Source organism: Megascapheus bottae, chromosome 17 (genome assembly GCF_031878675.1).
Source record: "Megascapheus bottae isolate mThoBot1 chromosome 17, mThoBot2.hap1, whole genome shotgun sequence".
NCBI classification, from domain to species: domain Eukaryota; kingdom Metazoa; phylum Chordata; class Mammalia; order Rodentia; family Geomyidae; genus Megascapheus; species Megascapheus bottae.
The window spans coordinates 37852253-37864076 of record NC_143525.1 but is presented as its reverse complement, the minus strand read 5'-3'; the positions used below and the strand labels follow the sequence as shown (position 1 = coordinate 37864076).

General features: G+C 43.8%; 1 pseudogene; it reads right to left on the bottom strand.

Annotated features, from left to right (window-relative positions):
* Window positions 1–2701: 2701 nt before the first annotated feature.
* On the bottom strand, window positions 2702–3102 carry LOC150051873 (protein cornichon homolog 4 pseudogene; annotated as a pseudogene).
* Between the last annotated feature and the right edge of the window lie 8722 nt (window positions 3103–11824).

Here is an 11824-nt window from a genome sequence, read left to right as displayed (position 1 = left end):
AGTGAGCTTGCCTACCATGGATGAACCTCTGGGTTTCATTCCTCAGTACCATATAAACAGAAAAGTCTGGAAGTGGTGCTGTGGGTCAAGTGGTAGGGTGCTGGCCTTGAGCAAACGAAGCTCAGGGATAACTCAGGCCCTGAGTTATCAATTCTGGGGAAAAAAAAAAAAAGAGTCCCACAGACTATTCTGCCCAGGCTGGCTTCAAACTACAATCCACAGATCTCAGCCTCCTAAGTAGCTAGGAGTTCAGGCAAGAGCCACCGGCACCAGACTGTACCTTTAATTCCTTGTTCTCACAAACACTCGATGATCTTACCAAGAGTTTGATGAGAACCTACTGACTCCAGTCCTTTCTGAAACAGAAATTCTTCCTGTCTCTTACTGTTTGTCTTCCAGAGACTAGAGTCTTGAACCAAGCCATGTTTGATGACAGATGTTCTGCTAATTCAGAGATAGACTCCTAAGCAAACAGAATTCTAAGTAACCCCTATGTCAGAGACCCTGTTGCCGAGCTCTGCCCATTTTGACACCTACCGCTTCTTTCCAGCCCTGCCATGACAAGCAATCCCGCCTGCCAGGGATAATCTTCCTACAGGCTCTTTCTCCACTACAACTGTGGATTTGTGGAATACACATAGACTGTACAACCAAACTGCCCTGAACTGCTCCTGTGTGACCTCAGGCAGCCTTCTGCACCCTCCCTGGACCTCATCTACAAAAGGAGGGTAACAACAGCTTCCCGTGGAGAAGATTCCAGGGATGATGTGCAACGTGAACCTAACACGGTTCCAAACACATGGCAGTGTTCCCAAAAGGTCCACTCCCTTTAGCTTCCTCCCAACCCAGATGGCTTGTAACTGGATCCAGAGATATGACAGTGGCCATTACAACAAATTTGTCATTTGGTTCTATCTAGCCAGGTGGCACATGGCAGACATTAATTTTTCACATGAAAAATGGCTCGGCTAATTGAAAAACATCAAAAAGATTGAGGCTTACACAAATGTTCAGCTCTGTTTATTTTTTTTTCTAATTTACTTTTTCAGCAGTCAGTAAGAACTTAATGAGCTCTCATTTATGGCTTCCTGCCTATTTATAGATACCAGCGCCTGGGGTATACTATATATATATATATATATATATATATATATATATAGTATTCACTTTAGGATCCATGGCTAGTAGGAAATAGTTATGATAATCAAGTGAATCCCAGCATTGCTCCTCAAAAACTTAGTTTCCAGGGCTGGGAATGTGGCTTAGTGGTAGAGTACTTGCCTAGTGTGCATGAAGCCCAGGGTTTGATTTCTCAGAACCCATATAAACAGAAAAGGCTGAAAGTGGTGCTGTGGCTCAAGTGATAGAACACTAGCCTTGAGCTCAGAGGTTCAGGGACAATACACAAGCACTGAGTTCAAGCCCCAGGACCAGAAAAAAAAAAAGAAAAAAAAACTTGGGCTGGGAGTTTGGCCTAATATTAGAGTGCTTGCCTAGCATGCATGAAGATCCAGGTTCAATTCTTTGGTACCACATACATAGAAAAAGCCAGAAGTGGTGCTGTGGCTCAAATGGTAGAGCTCTAGCCTTGAGAAAGCCCAAGGTCAGTGCTCAGGCCCTGAGTTCAAGCCCCAGGACTGGCAAAAACAAACAAACAACAACAACAACAAAAAACCTTAGCTTCCATGGTACTCATTTGGATACTGCCTCCACTTATGCTAGGTATTAGTTGAATTCAATTTTCCTTTCCCAGGGACAGAGTTTTCTTATTTTTAATGTTTTTAAATTTTATTTTCCTTTCTATATGCAGGGATTATATTGTACCTGTGGCAAATGGCTTGTTTCACAAATACTGCAGATTATGTGTGGGTATGGATCATTTTATAAACATTCTTGTGTTAACACTTTCTAACAGCCCATAAAATCTCAAACTACAGTAACACATAGGCAAAAAGGGTAAGTTTTTTTTTCTTTTTTTTTTTTTTTTTGGCCCCTTTCTCTTTCTGGCCCCGCCCCCTCCGGCCTGCTCGCTCCGGCCCGGCTAGGCCCCCTTTCTAGCTCAGGCCCCGCTCGCTCCGGCCCCGCTCGCTCCGGTCCTGCTCGCTCCGGCCACCACTCGGTTGGGCTCTGTTCACTTCAGCTCAGCTCGCTTCTTTCGCTCTCTGTCGCCGTCGCAGTCTCGTCTCTGCCACTTCCGGCTTGGTTGTGTATGTGGGATACCAAGGAATCGAACCCGGGTCTTTGTGCATGCTAGTCAAGCACTTTAACCGCTAGGCCAAACTCCCGGGCCCAGTTTTTTTTTCTTTTGTGCACATTAACAGTATTGTTCTGTGGTCTGACTTTTTGGTAGATTTGAAGACAGCCTATCTCATCTACTAAGTGTCCTGTTCGGATGTGTTCTTTATTTCTTTGGCATGCAAGGTTAGCACACATGCCTGCTATACAGACATTACCATTTTTCAATGTACAGATGATATGCTGGAGTTCAGATTAAAGTTGAGAACCAGGAATTTATAAAAACTCAATTTGTGTTTTTCAAATACTTTATATGGTAAAAATACAGAAAAAAAATAATTTTTGTTGCTCTTCAAAGACAAAAATATAGACTGTTGTGGTTATGGTTCTAAAGATGATTTAAGTAGACTAGCTCCTCAACTGTGCACTGTAGTATAGGTTGACTTCAACTATAATTTCTCCAGCCTCAGTCATTGATCAAAGCCAGAATCATATTGTAAAGATACATGAAGAAACAGAGCAAGTAGAAACCAAGCTTAATCACTGCCTTTTCATATGTGACTTTAGCTGCCCTCGGTTGTGTATTTCTGTTGGGTCGAACACTCCCATGTTACCAGTTGGCACCATAATGAACCGATAGATAGATGTTCCAAATGGCAACAGGTAAATTGAGAAGGAAGATGAACCAGTGCAATGAAATAAGCATTAACACAGTGACCAATCAGTTCTGGAGTTTAATTTGGAGCAACATGATCTAGCATTAATGTAATCACATTCTAAATCAGACAATGTAATTATGAAGTAGACGGAAAGGAAGATGAGCGTGCAACAATCAAGGAGTGAGAAGACGAACATGATCGCCTCCATCGGTACAGAGTTTTCTAGCTTGAAAGCTTTCTTATTGCTTCATTTGTATGAGATGAAAACAAGTAGCATTGACTGAGAAAATGCCATGTTCCAGGCACTAAGATGCTCACTTTATGTGGATGATTTCATTTTGTCCCTATCAAAATACCATAAGGAAAGTATCCCCACACAAAGGAGCTGAGATGCAGTGGAAGACTGAAAGTTTGGATTCCAGCCAGGCACTAGTTGTTCACATCTGTAACCTTACTTAGCTACTTGGGAGGCTGAAAATGAAGGGAATCTCAGTTTGAGGCCAGCCCAGGCATGAAACTGCATGAGACCTCTTTTTCAGTTCATAGCTACGTACACTAGCATGCACCTGTCATCCCAAGCTACATGACAGGCAACAGAAAAGCCAAAGCAGAAAAGTCCCTAAGACTTCATTCATCTCTACACAGGGAAAACTGGTCACAGTTACATAAGCTTGTAATCTGAGTAGTGACAAGATGTTTTAAAAAGTAAGCAACCACGTTACAGCAGGAAGCAAGACCTTATCTCAAAAATAAGCAGCACAAAACAGGGCTAGAGGAATGAATCAAGTAGTAGAGTGTCTGCCTAGCAAATGTGAGGCCTTGATTTCAACCCCTAGTGCAAGAAGGAGAAGGAGAAGGAGGAAGAAGAAGAAGAAGGAGGAGGAGGAGGAGGAGGAGGAGGAGGAGGAGGAGCAAGAAGAGAAGAGGAGGAAGCAGAAGAGGAAGAAGCAGAAGAAGAACAAGAAGAGAGGAGGAGGAAGCAGAAGAGGAAGAAGCAGAGGAATAAGAGAAAGATTCTTGAATACTTGTTTGTTAAACACATCATTTGAAATACTATGTAAAAATCAATGTTAAATTCTTTAATTAAAAAAAGAAGAGGAGGAGGAGGAGGAGGAAGATTTGGAGACCTCTCTTTGCATCTGGAGTCCGTATGCTTACCTCTGTGTCCAAACAGCTCTTTTCAGCAAACAGAGCACCAAATGGTGATGTCTTGCCTATAAGAAGGTGAAGAGGTGAGCACAAGGCCAAGTCCTCATGACTTTAAACAAGCCCTTTTTCTCCTCTGCTTCTAAATGTAAAGGTCTGGGGTAAGGTCAGAGATAGAATACAGATACCCTTCCAATGTATGTGAATTAATGCACCTTCTATCTGGCAAATATCATGTAACCCTTTTACTAATTACAATAAAAAAAGAGTATTTCTGTAAAGAGAAAAAAAAAGAATACAGATACCCTTCTTCCACCCCAGTTCAGCCAACAGATACACAACCAGGAGAATTAGTATATGATACTTATTCCCCCAAAAGGTACAACCTTCTGATGAAGTTGGAATGGCAAAGGCAGACTGGAATGAGGCCAAAGTGGAGACCTCCTACTCCCTCTGGAAATCTAAACCATGACTCACAGGTTTGTGAGGATGCTGTACCTGGCTTACATTGGCTCACAATTTCAAAGCTTTCAATTCATCATCAGTTAACTCCTTACCTTTGTACTGTGGCATCACAGAATATCATGCCAGAAGCATGAAATGGAGGAAGCTGTCACCTCACGGTGGCCAGGAAGCAGACAGAGAAACAGAGACAGATCACAGAGACAGAGACAGGGCAGAGGGGGGAGCCAGGATACCAATATCTCCCTTCAAAGGCACATCTCCATTAACCTAAATTCCTCCAGTGGGCGACATCTCCAAAAGTTCCACCATATCCCAACAAAGCAACAAACTAGCAACCAAGTCTTTAACAGTTAAGTCTCTTGTATCACACACTGTGCCCATCAATAAAACAGAACTAAACAAGTCCTCTGATGGATAAAAACAAGAGGAAGAGGGGGAGACCAGAATTTTCATTGCAGCACTTCCCAGAGCAAAAAGCATGAGAGCAAAAGCTCCCACTCTGTGGAACAAGGTGGGTCCTGGAGGGAAGGAGAGACACAGTTCACTAAAATTATTTGTGATATAGAAAGCTGAACTTCAGTGTCAAAAAGCAACATAAATGAATTAGAATAGCTGCCACCACTTTGGCTAGTGAATAGTTTTAAGAAACATGATTGTTCCGGGTACAGATTTGGAGAACCAGAGAGGGAGGTTGATGTTTCTATTTTGATAAACTGAGGCTAATCCTCATAGGATATGGTTTCAATCTTATTCATTTCTGTTTCCCCAGAACCCAGCACAGATGGAGCTTGGCTCAAGGTCAGGCTCAATCAGTATCTGTTGAAACAAATGAAAGAATGAACAGAAGGGCTGTGGCCTGGCATCACCTAGAGACGATAGCTTTCCAGGGCTGCTCTGAGACTTGATTCATAAACCTAACAGTGCTGGAGGGATGTTGGCTCATGTTACATCCATTCATTTTGACTCCCAATCACATAATTAACAGCCAAGGTGGCAGCAGTCTCTATAATAGCCTTTTGGGGGAGATCATAGAAACAGAAATAATTGACTCAAGATCAGTGTGTTACAACTCAATCACATACATAATCATAGACTTCAGGCTCTAAGACTCCATTTGCAAAGTAGCCTGGAACCCGAGGCTTCTGACTTGTATCCTGGACTCCTTTCCTACACCAAAAGACAGGGCAATTCACAGCTTGGGACGCTGTTGGGATTCTAATCGTGCCCAGGGTGAAAGCTTTTAATATGAACTAGGTTTGTCAGTTGCTTCTAAGCTTCCTGTCATCTGATGGGCACTGAATAGCTACCATATCCTTCCTTTCAGTCTCTCTCCATCTCATGATAACAACTCAACCACTGTGGTCATGAAACTAGTAAATAGCAGACCAAGGATGTGGTAGTAAAATATCTTCTGGGCCAAGGTTCAAGCAAAGCTTTTCCAAGGATGCGATGTTCATATTGACCTCTAATGATGGGTAAGCAAGACTGAGCTTCCAGAGCGAATGAGATAGAAGCAGAGAAAGAAAGCAGTGCTTCTTGAGTCCTTGTGTGAGAAAGCCCGTGGTTTCCATCGAACCACTGCCCCTCAAAATACCACTTCATGGGAGAAGTCTTCAGAACAACATTCTGACGTTTTATCAGTGGAGGGGTCAATCCAGGGAAGAGAGGGGGAGGTAAAGAGTTAGGGGGGAGCAGGGAGAAAGGACAGGGAAGAAGTGAGGGGAAAGAAAAGGCTCTCCTGTTTCAACATTCCAAAGTCCTTTTCAGTAGAGCATTCGTGCCCAAGGGGCACTCCATAGAAACAAATTTAGGAAATGCTGTATCCTCCTCTGGACAATTTATATAGCTGGTTAACAGCGCAAACACCTTAAGAAGTCCTGCAATAAAGAACATGAGTTCCCCAACTTATTTGACTACTTTCTCAATCAATATCTGCTTAGCATTCGACAGAACATCAGTCAGGGAAAGACTTCCATAAATTAAGTTTAGCAAGCACATGTGCAGCAGCAGCCTCGACATCAGCCCTAAGGATAGAAAACTCTTTAATAACATACTCTATTGCTACATGTTTTCTATGTGCTCCCATGGTCAAGCCCCAGGCTTAAGGCACCCACCTGCCAGACAAGTAGCAGGTAGAATGAAGCCTCTGTTCACCATGTGATCCCTGGGGGCCGGCGGGGGGCGGGAGGTGGGGGGAAGGTGGAGGAGGCCTGACTGGGGCTGGCTTAACAGAGATTTACTTCCCTGCCATCCTTTGGAATAGATATCCTGCATGATTGAGTCGGGCTTTGTTCAATTCTCAAAGCAATTTGCTAGGAGTGAGAAAGGAGCGCTTAGAAAAGCAAGTTGGTCAGTCCTGGATGATTACTTCTTATTCCAAAACAATTACTATAAAGGTAAAATGGGTTATGTTGCTGTAAAAAAATATGACTCTCCCCAAATAGTAGCACGTGAACTCCCTACCATAGCCACGCAGCCAAGGCCAAGAGCAGGCCAAGCATAAGACCCATGGGAAAAGACACTTCTCCCTTCTTAAAACAAAAGAGGAAAGGCTAGGTAAGGGGAGCATAGAAGATTACTGTGGTATCCAGGAGACAACCCAAAGCCCATGGCTGAGGAGGTGTCAACACTGGCACCGAACCTCCCTCTAACTCTCACCTGGAAGCCAGGGCCACTGAAAAAGAAGACAAGGCAGAATTGGTCAACCTTGCCATCCAGGGCCTTCCCATTGGACAGTCTATTGTAAGAGATTGTCCTGTGTAATCTCTTACACCCCAGCCACTTCTTGTCAGTGGCAATCTCTCCACAAGGTTGAGAGGACTCAGTCTGTTGCCACACATTGCTAAATGTCCACAGGGAATGTAAAGGAGAGGTGATAAACACCCCTGCCTGAAAACTACTATACAGAACCAATATGGACATGAGAGAAAGGTCTCACCAGATCACTGAATCCAATGCATCTCCAAGAAGAAAACCAGAGAGGCCCTCCCACACGGCAAAGGAAAAATATCTTCCCAGGCTGTGGCTGTTGACCCGTTCTGGGAACTGGGCAAGAGTGGCCTTCATCCCTGAACACGGCTACCTGTGACTCACTTCAGAGCCACATACCCAGCCTGCTCTGCCAAAAAGCCAACATGAGGAGTAGAAGCCAACAGATATCAGAGAGCTTCCCCAGCAAGCTAAGCTTTCCCTGCTCTCCTGCCTGGCCTCTGGTATTTCCATGCTGTTTGTAGGAAGGCAAGTAAAAGCATAAGGACGTCTTGTGAGGCTTGAAGAGTGTGGGCAGCCTTCCTCACAACTAAAGATGTTCCTCTAGGCACTCACACAGTGAGAGCAAAAGAGGATATGCTTAGGGAAGGAACACAAAGGCACAATGCCTATTTGCCTTTAACCATATAAAATAATACTTATCTATCCAAATTTTTAAAAATCAGGATGTTCCCTGTTCCCCAGGTGGATTCAGGGATACTTGAGTAGAAGCAACACATCTCAGGAAAGAGCCTTCTGTTAGTGCCCACCCACTGGGGATGACAGAGCAGGAAGCCAAGGAATGCACTGGCCTGGATGGAGTAGGATGGTGTGATAAACTACTAATGTTGGCTCTGATCTAGGTCTCTTCACTTCAGCCACCCAAGTGCACTCTGCCCTAATTGAAGACAATTACCACACAAGGTTGTTATATAAGATTCAAAATGAAATGCATGCGCAAGCCATTTGCAAATCCAGAGCATCAGTGTTCATTGTTTCTGTTCACTCTAGGAGTATCATGAAAATCAGAAAGCAAATCAATTTAAATTTGCTTAAAAGGAGATGGCCAGCAACCAACAGCAGAGAAGACTGGGAATGAATAGCCACTTTGAATATAATGGCTAGGAGTAGCTAAGTAGTAAGAAAACACATGAAGCAGTGTTTCTGTTTAAAGTGATTGTTAAAATTCTTGGATACAGAGACCCCCCCCCCCAAAAAAAAGAAAGCATTTCCCTTTAAAATGTTCCTTTCTGGTTCTTTTTCTTATTTCTGTAGCCCTTTATTCTATTTTTCCCATCCACTTCATTTCCATGGTTGTTGAGGCCTCTGAAGCATCCTTAATTGTCATCACCAATCTCATCCAGAGCCACTGGGAAGCATTTAACTGTTCACAGCCTCATCCCAGTCACTGTTCCGAGAAAATTACCATTGATGGAGGAGGGAGTGAGAGAAGGAGAGATGAAGAGACAGAGAAAGGAAATGAACCGAGGAGGAAGCTGGACTGACCTCTCTGAGGCCTAAATCTGACTCTGCAATTAGGAAGGGAAGCGACCTTGACGGGGACCTAGCATGTGTCAGAGTACCCTTATGCTGGCACCTCACAGAGCTGCTGTGTCTAGTCCTTCCAGCATTGCTAAGAGCAGGCCAGCCTTTTGCAAAGCATGGTCCCTAAGATACAAATCCATTCAGCTCATTCATCCAGTGTTGATAGTGCTTTCACTATATGTCAGACCCTGGCCTAATAATAGAAGCAAATATTTATATAAGACCTATAATTTGCTAGCTACTATTTGATTTCTGTTGATTTAATGATGACAACATAGAAAGAAGATGTTCTCATTATCATCTATTGTTGCAGCTGAGAAGCGATAAGCTACTGTCCAAGTCATACACTTAGTGACAGAAACTCTCAGAATAGCCCCTGCTACCCCTGACTCTTTTTTTTTTTCGTCTGTAGTGGGGCTTGAACCCTGGGCCTAGTCACTGTTCGTGAGCTCTTCAGCTCAAGGCTAGCTCTCTACTCCTTGAGCCACAGTGCCGCTTCCAGTTTTCTGATGGTTAATTGGAGATAAGAATCTTACAGCCTTTAGTGCAAAGACTGGCTTTGAAATGCAATCCTCAGATCTCAGCCTCCTGTGTAGCTAAGATTACAGGCGTAAGCCACCAGGGCCCAGCTCTACCCCCTGACTCTTGATACCTACACTCATGAGGGCAAGTTGGCTCAGTAGCCACTTCTAACCAGTAGAATATGCAGGAAGTGATAGACTGTGACCTTGTGATTAAGCTACATAAGACTGTGGCTTTTATATTGTTGGCTTTAACAGAGCAGACTTCTGTGTTAGAAGGACTCATGTAGCAAGAAATGAAGAGCAGTCTCCATCCAGCCAACAGCCCACAGGGTACTGCATCCCCTAACTTCCACATGAGCTCAGAAGCATACCCTTCCCCACAGAGACTTTAAATGAGATGCAACCCTAACAGACACCTTCACTGAAGCTTTGTGAGAGACACTGAAATGAGGGTGCAGCTCAGATCTCCTGGACTCCAGGTACACAGCAAGTGGGAGACAGTGGATGTACATGGTTTCAATCACCCCGTGTGGTCATTTGTTACACACAAAACTGTGTTACATAAAAACTGTTCCTGTAGATCCTGGGCTATCCCGGCAAACCCTGGCCATAAAGAACATATCCAACGGAATGTCTAACAGAGCCCTGGTATTTCCTAGTAATAAGAATATAGCATCTTGCCGGGAGTTTGGCATAGTGGTAGAGTGCTTGCCTAGCATGCACAAAGACCCGGGTTCGATTCCTCGGTACCACATACATAGAAAAAAGCTGGAAGTGGTGCTGAGGCTCAAGTGGTAGAGCTCTAGCCTTGAGAAAGTTCAAGGACAGTGCTCAGACCCTGAGCCCAAGCCCAGGACTGGCAAAAAAAAAAAGAATATAGCATCTTGCTTATCCTTTAATTGCTTGTAAATTTGATGAAGTTTATAAATATGTGTGTGAACACATGAAGAATGAAGAGATAGGCATTAGCCTTATCTTACAGATGAGGAAACTGAGACTCAGGTTAAATATTGACAGAAGTTATACATAAAGGTGATAAGCCTGAATCTGTGGGTTGCCCCACTAATCAACCATAAGTGGGAAGGACAGACAAAGTGACGTGGTGAGCACAATGGAGATGAGAGGGCAAAAAGAAGTAAACAGGAATGAGGATCATCTGACAGCTCACCATACATTACTGAGACCCCTGCCAGTCACAATGCAGCCAGCTCCACACCAGAAGCCTTCAATGCCCAGCATATGTCACCTGCACTCTGAGAAAGAAATAAGGTTCACCTTCTATAGCCACAACTACAAAATAAAATGCCTGGGGCAAGAAAAGACAGGGAGAAAGGTACAGCCTCCCTTTCCTATATACCTTGCTTTGTTTGGAATAGACAGTTCTGAGATCATACTGCCTACAAATAGCCTAGAGACTGGTACAGGCCAGGTAGCTATGTGCAATTATTCTATGCTTGAAGGAACTCAGTATTCCCACAGAGAATCAACTTGTCCTTCTGAGGGGGCAATGGCAGGAAAGAAAGAAAGAAAGAAAGAAAGAAAGAAAGAAAGAAAGAAAGAAAGAAAGAAAGAAAGAAAGAAAGGCACTGCCGAACAGCTGCTTTGCCCCAACTAGACTGTGAGCCAACACTACACTGTAGCCTAAAAACCTCTTGAAATGGTAACTCTCCTCTCTCTCCCGTTTTCCAGATGACAGTGCTGAGGTTCAAAAAGCATCTGCTTGAAGTAAACAGTGCCAGAGCCAAGTCTTAAACTTGTGTAGGTCTGACTCCGAATCCTGGAATTCACTTACCAGTTGTTTGACGTAGGCAGAAATTTGGTGGAAGCCTTTCCCTATCTCCACCCTTCCCATACAGGTGGTGGAGAAGGGGTGCATAGGACTCTTCCAGATAATTGGCAATATGAGCAGAAGGTCCTAGCTCTTCAGCACATGGAATATTCAGCCCTCCCCATGTTTCCAGAAAAACTTTCCATGTTCTCAGGGTGCTTAGAACAATTCTAAAAGGAAACACTTTACCTAAGCTGGAGATAAATGTAAAAAAGCACTCTCAGGGTTAGGATAAATGTGAGATTCTAGGTTCCTTTTAATCAATGTTCTTAAAAAGGAACTGATAGGAGCTCCACTTCCTAGAATAACAGTGTTTTGTCACCCAGGATGTATCTTAGAAGCTTCATAGCTCAGCCAGAACTAGTGTCCATTCGTGGCCAAGGTTCAGCCTTGCACAAAGCCACAGTTTGATACATCACCGGCATACCAACCTGGGTGGAAGCCACAAACAGCCCTTTGTGGAGACAGGCTATGGAAGCAGATATCTTAGTTAATATTCTGTGGAGCCTCTCAGTACCTTTCATGTGAGCACATGGCTTTTGTAAAACTCTGTCCTCCCTTGATGGATGAGTATCTGTGAATCATTCCATCCATCCACAAAGGAAGATTGCAGAGGACATTTGCATGCAAGGAAATCACTTCCAGTCTTTACCAGGCACCAGGCATACTAATGC